The sequence below is a fragment of the Canis lupus genome, chromosome 21, assembly GCF_011100685.1.
Source record: "Canis lupus familiaris isolate Mischka breed German Shepherd chromosome 21, alternate assembly UU_Cfam_GSD_1.0, whole genome shotgun sequence".
Classification (NCBI taxonomy): domain Eukaryota; kingdom Metazoa; phylum Chordata; class Mammalia; order Carnivora; family Canidae; genus Canis; species Canis lupus.
Window position 1 is genome coordinate 11,088,602 of NC_049242.1, and position 12,673 is coordinate 11,101,274.

At 36.8% G+C, this 12,673-nt stretch overlaps 1 protein-coding gene across 1 annotated transcript in view; it reads left to right on the forward strand.

Moving 5' to 3' along the window:
* Positions 1 to 12,673, forward strand: part of GRM5 (glutamate metabotropic receptor 5) — a 516,157-nt gene that overhangs the window by 15,666 nt on the left and 487,818 nt on the right. The window lies entirely within an intron of this gene.

A 12,673-nucleotide genomic window follows, 5' to 3' on the forward strand; every position in this document is an offset into this window, starting at 1 on the left:
AGGTTAAGGGATCCAAATGTGAGACTCACTAATTACAAAACACTCTTTCTAGCACAACATACTGCATATACTAAAGCCAGAAGGTGCAAAATACTTTATACTTTATTGAAGCATTGTGAGGATCAGTTAAGATTAAAGAATCTTACATTACATTATCAATGTGGTCCAAACAATCCAATGTTGTAAGTTGTGGGGCTGAGTTATTGAACAATTTATGAAATGACCAGAGTGAGCCTACTTTGGAGGTTGGTAACCGATCACCAATCAGATATAACAAACTATTCATTATGAAGTGGCATACTGTAGATTTCACTGTATGTCCACTCATTAACAATGTTCAGAGCTGCACAAATGTAAAATGAGCTTCTATGCTAAATTGAGATTTTTATGCTTCTGGAGATTTTTACATTTATGTTTGTAGTTTACTTTCCAGAGTATTGGTATATAGAGATTTTGAGCAATGGACAGATGATCAGTTGAGGAGACCTTGGATTTTTTTCTAATGCTAAGGTTTTCTTTCTTCTTCTTTCTTTTTTAAAGATTTTATTTATTTGAAAAAGAAGAGAGCACGAGCAGAAGGGAGGGGCAAAGAGAGAGAGAGAGAGAGAGAGAGAGGAGGCTCCTTTACTGAGCAGGGAACCTGAAGTGGGGCTTGATCCCAGCACCCTGGGATCATGACCTGAGCTGAAGGCAGATGCTTAACTGATTGAGCCACTCAGGCACCTCTAATGCTGAGATTTTCATTATAAAATTACTATTTCATTTTATTCTCACAACAATCCAGTGGTACAGGTAATCCAGACATTTTGTTCTCATTTTAAAATACAAATGCTTTAAGAGTTTAAAAAGGCCATCCAATATATACCTAATAATAGTTTTAAGAGTAGGACTCCCAGTTACTGACTTCTGCCTTAGGGTCCTATTATAATTGAACAGAATCCAATGGAATCACACCTGAGGATATATTTATATGACATATATTTATTAAGTACAAGTACCTGTAAGGACTTCTGATAATCCTGTGAAGGACAGCCCTTCTATTTTATATATCAATACTCTCAGTGGGTATGCAATCTGGCAAAGGACATGAGACATTCATTAATACTTATATAACCATGATTCAAGATGACAAGAAATTACAAATATTTCTCTAAAGTAAATTGACAGAGGAAAAAAAAATCAAGTCCTGTTCTGTGGTGATGAGATCCATGATGGAGATTTTCAAGAAGGAAATGGAATTTGACAGTTGGATTTTAACAGGAAGAATACTGACAATTGATGAAAATTAAGAAGGGATGGATTTCTAGAAAAGAGCATGAGGAAATATGAGGTGGGAAAGTAAAAAAAGTGTTTAAAAAATGCCAAGGATAAAGTTATGTTTTGGTTCACCTCAAATCATAAATTTCATTAGGGATTTCCCTCTAGCTTTAGAAGAATAGGTCTTGGTCTCTATGTAGGACATGCCAATACAAGATTGTAGTCTAAATGAAACTCATCATTATGAGCACTGGCTGTTAGTAATTTACATTTTTTTTGACCTAGGTATACCAATACTGATCTAATAAAATAAATTATGATTCATCCATATAAGTATTATTGTATAGCTATTAAAATGAATGAGGCATTCTTTAGGTAATGAAATAATAATAATGGACTCCAAGATCATTTTACATGAAAAAAGCAAGGTGCAGTTTTGTGTAATGGCATGCTATTTGTGTAAAATGGAGTTTATGTAAACTGTTTGATATTCAAAGAATTGCTCTCAGAGAACAAAACAGGTAACAGTTGCTGTTTGTGAGGAGGAAATAGAAGAGTTAGGGGATCATGTAGAATGGCAGAGACTTGCTTTTGATGTATGTCTCTAAATGTGCTTTTAATTATATGCAAACATTTGAAGTTGTGTATTATAAGCATAAACCACCTATTGGAATACAACCATTAAAAGGAAACAATCTATTTCTGGGTAAAAAATAAGCCAATGAAAATTCCATTGCCAAATTCAGGCAAATTTAATTATTTTGCCAAAAATGGGTCAAGAGAAATTTTATTGCCAAATACTGGCAAAATATTTGAATACTACCAGGATTCAGGGGAGAACACACAGAGTATGGACAAAGACTGGAAGAAATACTGTCTGGCTTATATCTTTATGTGGTTTAATCAAAAGTATTTATGTTGCTTTGATCCCAAGCAGGTATTGGATAATGAGGTTATGTGGTATCACATTTTAAAATTTATCAGTGTAAGAGTGGTGTGGTAGGAAGTTTCACAAGGTAAAAATCACATCTGGGATCGGAAAAAAAGTCCTTGATTGTAATGAGATACAGCTCTGCTGGGTACTGTAGAAACTCCCCAAGATGATGCCTGGTTTTCTGTGTTCTGGCCATACAGAAAGCCCCTGTGGGATTTTCCATGAAACGGTATACCATTTCTTCCTTCAGCCTCTTAAGCTGGCTGAATTGGGGTAACTCTGCTCTAGATCTCTCAGCCCCAGGATCTCAGACTGTTCCTATGTTCTTATAATTATTCTCCTATGCTCAGTTGATATTCCTTTTTTTTAAAGAATATCAAACTTTCCAAATGCTTTCCCAAGAGGTATTAAGGACTATGAAAAAGATGTTGTCCCATTAAAAAAATCCTTTATCTCCTCCACCCTCCAAATTGCTCATTTATTTTATACTTAGACGTGGTAATACTGTGGTCACTCAGTACTGTTGACAGTGATCACAAGATGTTCCTTCAAGCATTGTTGCTGTCACAGAATTCTAGAAGAGAGCACAAGGAGACTTGGGGTTTAGCATCAATGTTAATCTCATACACTTGCTATTTCCTTGATTTATAGGTTTTCTAGGCTATAAGACTTAATACTTACTGTGGCTTGTTGTGCCATGCAGAGATTGTGCCTAGGCCTCCTAGGCAAACAGATTCATAGTATGACAGCAAGAAAAGAAAAAAAAATATTTTTTTAAGGCAGGCCACAGTAATTCTTCAACTATGTGTAGGAAAGGAATATGCAATGACTCAGAAGAAAAAATATTACTCCTTTTAAAGGCGTCAATCCAGTCAGCATTCTCTCTGCTCTAAGAAAATTTAAGGGGTCCTTTTCCTCAGCACAAACATTGTCGTGTGTGCCCATTTATGTCACAGGAGCAGTGGTGCTTGCCTTTTTGGAGGTGTGGAAGACTGGCTGTTTTGATGACTCTATTTGCTTTGTAACTTGATAGTTCCCTTCTACTACCATGCAGCACCAAATTTGTGACTGCTCTGGCTAATAAAATATGGTGGAAGTGAGGACTTCCTTCCTTGTCTGTCTGTCGTGGAACACTATCATCACCATGTTAAGGATGAGAGTACCCAGGTTTTTCAGATGAGGCCATCTTAGACCACTTGACCTCAGCTATTTGAGAGCACCAATGAAGGTCAGCACAGTTGCCTTCCTGACCCATTACTAATTGCAACAGAGCTCAGCCAAAGCCATAAACGTTACTCAGCTAACCATAAATTTATGAGCAATAATGAATACCTTGAAGACAGAGTCCAGTATAAGCATACTCATTCCGATGACTTTAACTGCTCCACCCCCCAATTGGATATTACTACAATGTTATACTTCAAAATCAAAACAGAGGCACCTGGGTGGTTCAGTGGTTGAGTGTCTGCCTTTGGCTCAGGTCATGATCCTGGGGTCCTGGGATCAAGTCTCACATTGGGCACCCCATGCTTCTCCCTCTGCCTATGTCTCTGCCTCCCTCTTTGTGTCTCTCATGAATAAATAAACAAAATCTTAAAAAAATCAAAACAAAATAAATGTATTAAAGTGAATTAATATTCTTTCTATTTAAGTGTAAAATAAAATATAATGTATTATTTTATAAATGTGAAACAAATGCTTTTGGCAAGAAGGAAAATTTAGTCTTCCATCCACTCCTATAACTAAAGATTCAATAATTCACTTAAAGCATCAATGCTTTAAGTAATCAGACACTTGCATACACTCCATCATTACATACTTCCCCTTGATCTAGAGCACTTTCATTGAGAAAAGTAGTTACAGACTGGATTTTAAACTTTTTTTTTTCTTAATTTTTATTTATTCATGATAGGCACACAGTGAGAGAGAGAGAGGCAGAGACACAGGCAGAGGGAGAAGCAGGCTCCATGCACCGGGAGCCTGACGTGGGATTCGATCCCGGATCTCCAGGATCGCGCCCTGGGCCAAAGGCAGGCGCCAAACCACTGCGCCACCCAGGGATCCCTACAGACTGGATTTTATATACAAAGTCACGTATTTTGTACTTTACGGATGACTTACAGGATTTTTGACTTTACAATTTTTGCGAACTTTGAAACTCCTCTTTGCATAGGACCTATCAGAGTGCCTACCACATAATAGGTGTTCAAAGACTATTTGTTTAATGGATGAATTTGTGTTGGAATAGTACCTAACTCACTATTTATGAATATATAGTATGTAGATAAATAGCAGGCACTTGTAATTTTTCACAGATTTGCTTCTTTATAAAAACGAGGTGCCAAGATGCCTCCCTTGATTAATTGTAACATGCTATTCATACCCTACTCCTTTATTGTTTACATTTGTTCTTGAATTTATTATTTCCATCTAATAATATAGGAATGCTAATTTGTTCTAGCCAAAAAACATGTCAGTGATGCTCTTGGGGAAAAATGTACCAATAAATTGTACTGGTAAAATAACATCATTAAGAACACTGTCTTCAGGCTAACCTGCATATTGCAGTGTTGTACCATTTTCAAGTTGTTACATGGTTTTCCATCAATTATTTTAACATGTGATAACAATAGAGCTTTGCTTGAAAGATCTTCAATATGATTCATAGTCTATATGCTTAGTTTAACTTCTAAAAAATGGGACCTCACTTTCCTGTCATCTTTTTTTTTCTATTGGGGTTGTATCAAAACAACAATTTAGTATAGAAATATGAGAAATGTCACTATGGTCCTTACTGGTACTTTTTAAGGGGATTTCATTTTGTTTCTCCAGGAGTTGAATAGTGTTCAGAGTTGAGATGGTTTTTGAGATGATCATGATAATAATTCAGACAAAAACTATTGTTAGCTTTGTAGAATGTTAACACCAAAAGTGTCTTAAGTGAGCACGTAATTTAACACCTCTGTTACAGTTGGAGAAACAGAGACAGTAAGGACGAGTAATTTGGCCTTACTTGTACATAATTAGTTACAGAGTTAGGTTTTGGAACTCAATATTCCTGTCCAAAATTCTATTTCCACATCATTGTCAGAGATAATTACTCATTTTTTTTGTTTGTTTGTTTGCCATTCCCATTTACTTCTCCATTTCTTGGTCTATTCTTTTCTCTTCATCTCAATACTACCAATATTGCTGGAAGTTTTAATACCTATCTGAAGTAGTAACAGAGACTACAAATGTATTCATTATTGTAGAAGTTAGCTTTGAGAAATGGCATGACCCCTTTGCTCTTGACCTGTGAATTAAAGAATTGCTTCTTTGCCTGAGTCATATTGCAGATTTGCAGAAACTGTGATTTTCCTTTGCTTCACAAAAATTCTGAAAAATTAGACCCCACAGAAATCGTTGTGATTATGGAACGATTGGATAATTATATTGGTTATTACCCCGATGTAGCAACACATAAAAAGCAGATGATACAGAGACTTGTAGGTGGATTATTCATTAAATTAATTTGATCATATAACCATAATCTGGGAAATAGAATGGCAACTTTAATAGTGATTAAAGTAGGGATCCCTGGGTGGCGCAGCGGTTTGGCGCCTGCCTTTGGCCCAGGGTGTGATCCTGGAGACCTGGGATCGAATCCCACATCGGGCTCCCGGTGCATGGAGCCTGCTTCTCCCTCTGCCTGTGTCTCTCTCTCTCTCTCTCTCTCTCTCTCTCTGTCTTTCTCTCTCTCTCTGTGACTATCATAAATAAATAAAAATTAAAAAAATAGTGATTAAAGTAATTTTTAAAGATTAAAGTAATTTTTGCATATTCAGACATCACTGTCAGAAACTTCATTGTTAGTAATGAAAGAAATACAAGTAGCCATGGAAAATGTGTTCAGAGGTGCTGCCTCTCACCTTCCCTTCCAGACAGGATAGCATATGGACTATCAGGGGTAGCCTCTGATAGTCAAGCCAAGCATATGGCCTTGATCAGGGAAAAAATAGGATCCACTGAAATATATAGCTGTTGACAAGATCTTCCCTGTATACAGATTAGATCTGAAAGGTTGGACTATAGACCAGGTTTAACTCTAAAAGACTCATGATGGACCTAGCAGCCCTATTTCCACTTTCTCATGCACTATTACTGTCTGTTCACTGCTGAAAATACCAGAGATCCCCCCACCCAAATACTCCATGCCTAGGATGACTATGTTAGAAGGGACCTTGTTTTCAGAGATCACTGCACTGATCTCTCAACACACACAAATAAATACCTGGGGGATGTGCAGTTACAACTAATCAGATGTTTCCTTTAAGGAAGACAAGCTCTTAGTATATATGCCTGTTAGATATATTTAGCATTTATCCATTTTATGGATGAGAGCTGCCCACATTGTGTGTTCTTCCTTTGTCTGCTTTATTCCACATCCCAAAGAGATAACATTATTTTCTGAGCTTTAGTTTGAATATTCAGAGAGTTCATTCATCCTATTTATTAAAGAGATGGTCTTGTGACTCCATTCCTAAGCCATTAGAACCTTATTAGCCTCTAGGTTTATAAATTTTAGTCTGAGTAACAAAGGTTGATACTGAGTAAAGAATACTGTGGAATAGGAGGGCATGGTAGGAGGTATTCATGTTCCAATTAAAACAATTTCTACACAGCAAACTCTACCCAATACACATGAAGCAAGTAGTTAAGAAAAGACAAGGATAAATATCCACAGAAATCTAAACAAAGGTTCTTTCCCCTTTCTTCCTTCTTTCTTTTCTGTCTCATTTACCACGTTTTCTCATCTCTTCTTTAGTTACTGAAGGTTTTTATACTTTGTAGTTTGTTCAGTAAGTCTGGTCAAGGATAATAGCCTCTTTATTCCTTTAATTTGAAAATGAATATATGAAAGCTGAAGATTACATTAAGGACATTTTGGAGGTGGAGAAAATAAAATTAAAAGGACTAGTTTTATCAAAAGAAATATCGCTGGCATCAGAGCTAGGAGTGTTTACTATGTGACCCTGAGAAAGTCACTTCACCTCCTTCTTCATTTGTCATATGAAGAGGGGATAGGAAGTATGTTCTTGGAGGTACATTCCAAGACCGACTTTTAGTGACTTGCTTTTATGCTTCCACAGACCATGCCTAGAATGGATTTCATAAACATTGGGCATTATTAAAATAAATGCAACCAAGTAAGATCTGCTCAAAAGAGAGTGGTCAGAAATGGTTATGAGACTTGAAACTGTGTCTTCAGAGAATGAATTTGGCACACAAAAGATAAGACATAGCAGGGACATGACTGCTACCTTTAGGTATTTGGAGAATGCAGGTGGAAGGAAACCATACTTACTCTTTATGATCAGGAACAATATGAAGAGAGCTAATTACTGAAATACCAGAGTAACAAATTATGGTTCAATTAAGAAAAAGGTTATTTGTATTCACTAATACCACTGTTCACTAAAGGAATTGACTCTCTTGGAAGGTGGTGAGTCAGTTTTTTAAAGGACCTATGCACAGCCTGAAATAATCACTTGGAGGGGCTGTGAAAAAATGAACTTAAGCCTCATTTGGGATAAGGAGGCAGTTGTACTCTTTGTCCCCTTTGATAACTACTGATATTGACAATCAAATGTCATTTAAATGAGATTCTATTATTCTGTGAGTTAAAACATGATTACATATACTGTGATATTTCATTAATTTGTTGATTCATTTATTCCATATGATAAAGTAATCATTTCATAGGTTTGAGAATAGGGAGGGAAAGAGGAAATAATTTCCTCCATATTACTACAGGGTAGTTAGTGGCAGAACAAGGATTTGGACCCAAGGGCAGTTCTTTTTAAATAAACCCAAACTTCCTTTATGTTGGGATAGTGGTGGCTTCAAGGAAGAATGGGATGCACATTTATTGACTCCTTTTCCCTCCCTAGGAAATAAGAAAATGATTTGTTTTCTCACTGAGAAAATCTTTGAGCATGTTTCTTGTATCTTTTTATTCAGCTTTGAAAACAACACCTTTCTTTGTTCCCATGGAAGGAATTAATTACAGTAAAAAGAAAATGAATTAAGGAGGATGCTTGTGGCAACAAGTTAACCTCACAGAGGAACTTTTTATAATTCTGATAAGTACAGACTGTATCTGGTTGTTTTATTCACATCTCCATTGCAGACGCCACACTCCGTCCTTCAGATGCCAATTATAGGAGGAAGCAGGATGGTACACATTTTTTAGGAACAGTAGAACATATTGTTAAATGATGTAGCCTTATGTATGAAAGACTTCTTTGGAATTCATCAGGACTAAGAGTTATGAAATCTCATTTTGGCACATTTGCGTGTATTCCAGAAAGACTCCTCAACTTAACCAAATGTTGAGTTGAGGAGATTTTTTGGCAAGAGATGTGATAGTCAGCTATGTTCATTTTAGGGGACTTTGAAATGAATGATTATGCCCCAATGATGCATTTTATTTATCTGTTTTCACAAACGCACACGCATGCACGTGCACGCGCGCGCACACACACAAAAAGGCTATCAAGAGAAAGAGATGGCCTAGTCAGTGTTTCATTTTGTTTTGTTTTGTTTTTTTTTAAAGTGCCCAACCCATGAGTCATTTATAAAACCTCTTCATTGGGTTGATACCAGCAGTTAATATAGATTTGTATAAAATAGGATAGAGTAGAATATAAACATCAGAGTATTACATGATAGTAAGAGTAAGTATTGTTTTGTACATTTTTATTTTAGTTGCACATAACCATATGTGTCCTGTGGGTTACCACTTAAAATGTATTTCTTACTATGTATTACAGCTAAAAAAAACCTTGAAAGCAACTTATTCTACTTTTCTTTTTAACATTGTTAGTATATATATGTTTTTTTTTTTTTTTTTTTTGCTAGGGAAATGCAATATACATACTTGGGTTTATTCTTCTCTGACAATGTCATGTGGCTTGTCCCTCCTGGATGGGTGGGTTTTAAGTCTTAAAAATAAGCAAGAATTCTAAGACACTTGTGGTGGGAAATGAAGACTTTGAGAAAACATAACTAATTAATATGTCGTTGATAAATGGCATAAGCATCAACATAGGACAATGGTGAGGACTCTACACCAGGAAGTTAGAGGCAAGTTACTAGTCCAAGTTTTTATCAGCCATCAAGACAAGCCTGGGAACATTTTATTTTATTAATAGCCCAATATAGTACATTAAAAATAAATACAAATATTAATTATAATTTTGTCACTAAAAGTGTACATATATCAAATTAATACTACTCCCCCCAACACACACACACACAGAAAATACAATGATAATATTCCTAAGATGGTTCCTTATTGCATACAAAAATCATGGTATACCACATATAATGGAATGTGTATTAAGGCACAAGTTTAAACATATAAAGTGATAGTCTTATTTCGGTTTTACCTGCATTTTCTAATGATTTCATGTACTATTTTGTTTGATAGGTAGTTAATTCGAAATTTGAGGTCTTATAGGAATGTGAAGGTCAAGCCAAATATTGTTAGTAAGATAAAGCGAAATAAGATATGAGAGAGCACTTTTATTTTTTATTTTTATTTTTTTATTGGAGTTCAATTTGCCAACATATAGCATAACACCCAGTGCTCATCCCATCAAGTGCCCCCCTCAGCGCCCATCACCCAGTCACCCCCACCCCCCGCCCACCTCCCTTTCCACCACCCCTCGTTCGTTTCCCAGAGTTAGGAGTCTCTCATGTTCCGTCTTCCTTTCTGATATGGAAAAATAGTCCAGGATCATGGATTGGAAGAATTAATATTGTGAAAATGTCAATGTTACCCAGGGAAATTTACACGTTTAATGCAATCCCTATCAAAATACCATGGACTTTCTTCAGAGAGTTGGGACAGATTATCTTAAGATTTGTGTGGATCAGAAAGACCCCAAAGAGCCAGGGGAATACTAAAAAAGAAAACCATAGCGGGGAGCATCACAATGCCAGATTTCAGGTTGTACTACAAAGCTGTGGTCATCAAGACAGTGTGGTACTGGCACAAAAACAGACACATAGATCAATGGAACAAAACAGAGAATCCAGAAGTGGACCCTCAACTTTATGGTCAACTAATATTCGACAAAGGAGGAAAGACTATCCACTGGAAAAAAGACAGTCTCTTCAATAAATGGTGCTGGGAAAATTGGACATCCACATGCAGAAGAATGAAACTAGACCATTCTCTTACACCATACACAAAAATAACTCAAAATGGATGAAAGATCCTAATGTGAGACAAGATTCCATCAAAATCCTAGAGGAGAACACAGGCAACACCCTCTTTGAACTTGGCCACAGTAACTTCTTGCAAGATACATCCATGAAGGCAAGAGAAACAAAAGCAAAAATGAACTATTGGGACTTCATCAAGATAAAAAGCTTCTGAACAGCAAAAGGAACAGTCAACAAAACTAAAAGACAACCTACAGAATGGGAGAAGATATTTCCAAATGACGTATCAGATAAAGGGCTAGTATCCAAGATCTATAAAGAACTTATTAAACTCAACAGCAAAGAAACAAACAATCCAATCATGAAATGGGCAAAAGACATGAACAGAAATCTCACAGAGGAAGACATAGACATGGCCAACAAGTATATAAGAAAATGCTCCGCCTCACTTGCCATCAGGGAAATACAAATCAAAACCACAATGAGGGATCCCTGGGTGGCTCAGCGGGTTAGAGCCTACCTTTGGCCCAGGGCGTGATCCTGGAGTCCCGGGATCGAGTCCCACATCGGGCTCCCTGCATGGAGCCTGCTTCCGCCTCTCTCTCTCCTCTCTCTCTCTCTCTCTCTCTCTCTGTGAATAAATAAATAAAGTCTTTAAAAAAAAAAAAAAAAAAAAACCACAATGAGATCCCACCTCACACCAGTGAGAATGGAGAAAATTAACGAGGCAGGAAACCACAAATGTTGGAGAGGATGTGGAGAAAGGGGAACCCTCTTGCACTGTTGGTGGGAATCTGAACTGGTACAGCCATTCTGGAAAACTGTGTGGAGGTTCCTCAAAGAGTTAAAAACAGATCTGCCCTACGACCCAGCAATGGCACTGCTGGGGATTTACCCCAAAGATACAGATGCAGTGAAATGCTGGGTCACCAGCACCCCGATGTTTCTAGCAGCAATGTCCACAATAGCCAAACTGTGGAAGGAGCCTCGGTGTCCATCGAAAGATGAATGGATAAAGAAGCTGTGGTCTATGTATACAATGGAATATTCCTCAGCCGTTAGAAATGACAAATACCCACCATTTGCTTCGACGTGTATGGACCTGGAGGGTATTATGTGAGTGAAGTAAGTCAATCAGAGAAAGACAAACATTATATGGTCTCATTCATTTGGGGAATATAAAAAAAATAGTGAAAGGGAATAAAGGGGAAAGGAGAGAGAGCACTTTTAGAGGTAAAAGTAGTTCCATGAAATGGGTAAACTATGTTGGAGTCATGACCTTAAATTCACAAAGTTTGGTGCAAAGACATCTCAGGAATCAAAGTTTCCTGATACTTTGCAACCATTCTATTTAAGTAGTAGTGTGAACATGGGCAGGTTTGAGTATAGATCTTGATTAATATTCTTACTAGTGGAGGGAATTTGGACTAAGTCACTTAATTTAGTTTTCTCATTGTCAAATTGAGATAATAATATCAAAACAACTATGTAATAAATTATAAAGCATGTAGTGTCAACCTTGGCACATAGTAAGTGCTCAGTAAGTGTCTTCTAAATTAGTTCACTAGTCAGTGACTTAAGAGAGGACTCTAGATTTCCCCTCAGGTCCTGATCTCAGGATTGTGAAATCAGCCTCCGTGCTCAGCAGGGATTCTGCTGGAGATTCTTTCCCTCTGCTCTTTCCCCCACTTGTGCATGTTCCCGTGTTTTCTCTCTCACTCTCTAAAATAAATAACTCTTAAAAAAATAAATTAGTTTGCCAAAAACTTACCTTGCCTTATTTGGATATGAAGAGAAACCCTTAACTAAAATTTTCATTTTGGCTTTGCTTAGTTAAAATTATTAAAGAATGAGGTGGAGAATTAGTCAGGAAAGTGACCAGTAAATACAGTGAGTTTAAGATTTTACGAATTTTCCTTTTGGAAGTTATGTTTGTAATCACATAATACAACATAGAGTGTTAAGTGCTTTGGCACAATTATAACTAGATCCCACAAACTCTCCTCCAATTGCTGAGAGGTATTATGGTGTAAAAAAATGAGCAGTCTGGAATATCCCAGAGATAGATTGTTATCATGGTTGTCTTCACTGTGTGTGTGTGTGTGTGTGTGTGTGTGTGTGTCTGTGTGTGTGTGTGTATGGGATTAGGTATGGGAACAGAGAAGTTGAAGATGGAAAGTTAACACTATTTTAAGTACTGAATTATGATAACTTTTATAATAAGCAGGAACATCTTTTGTAGTAAAAAAAAAAAAACCCACAATGGAT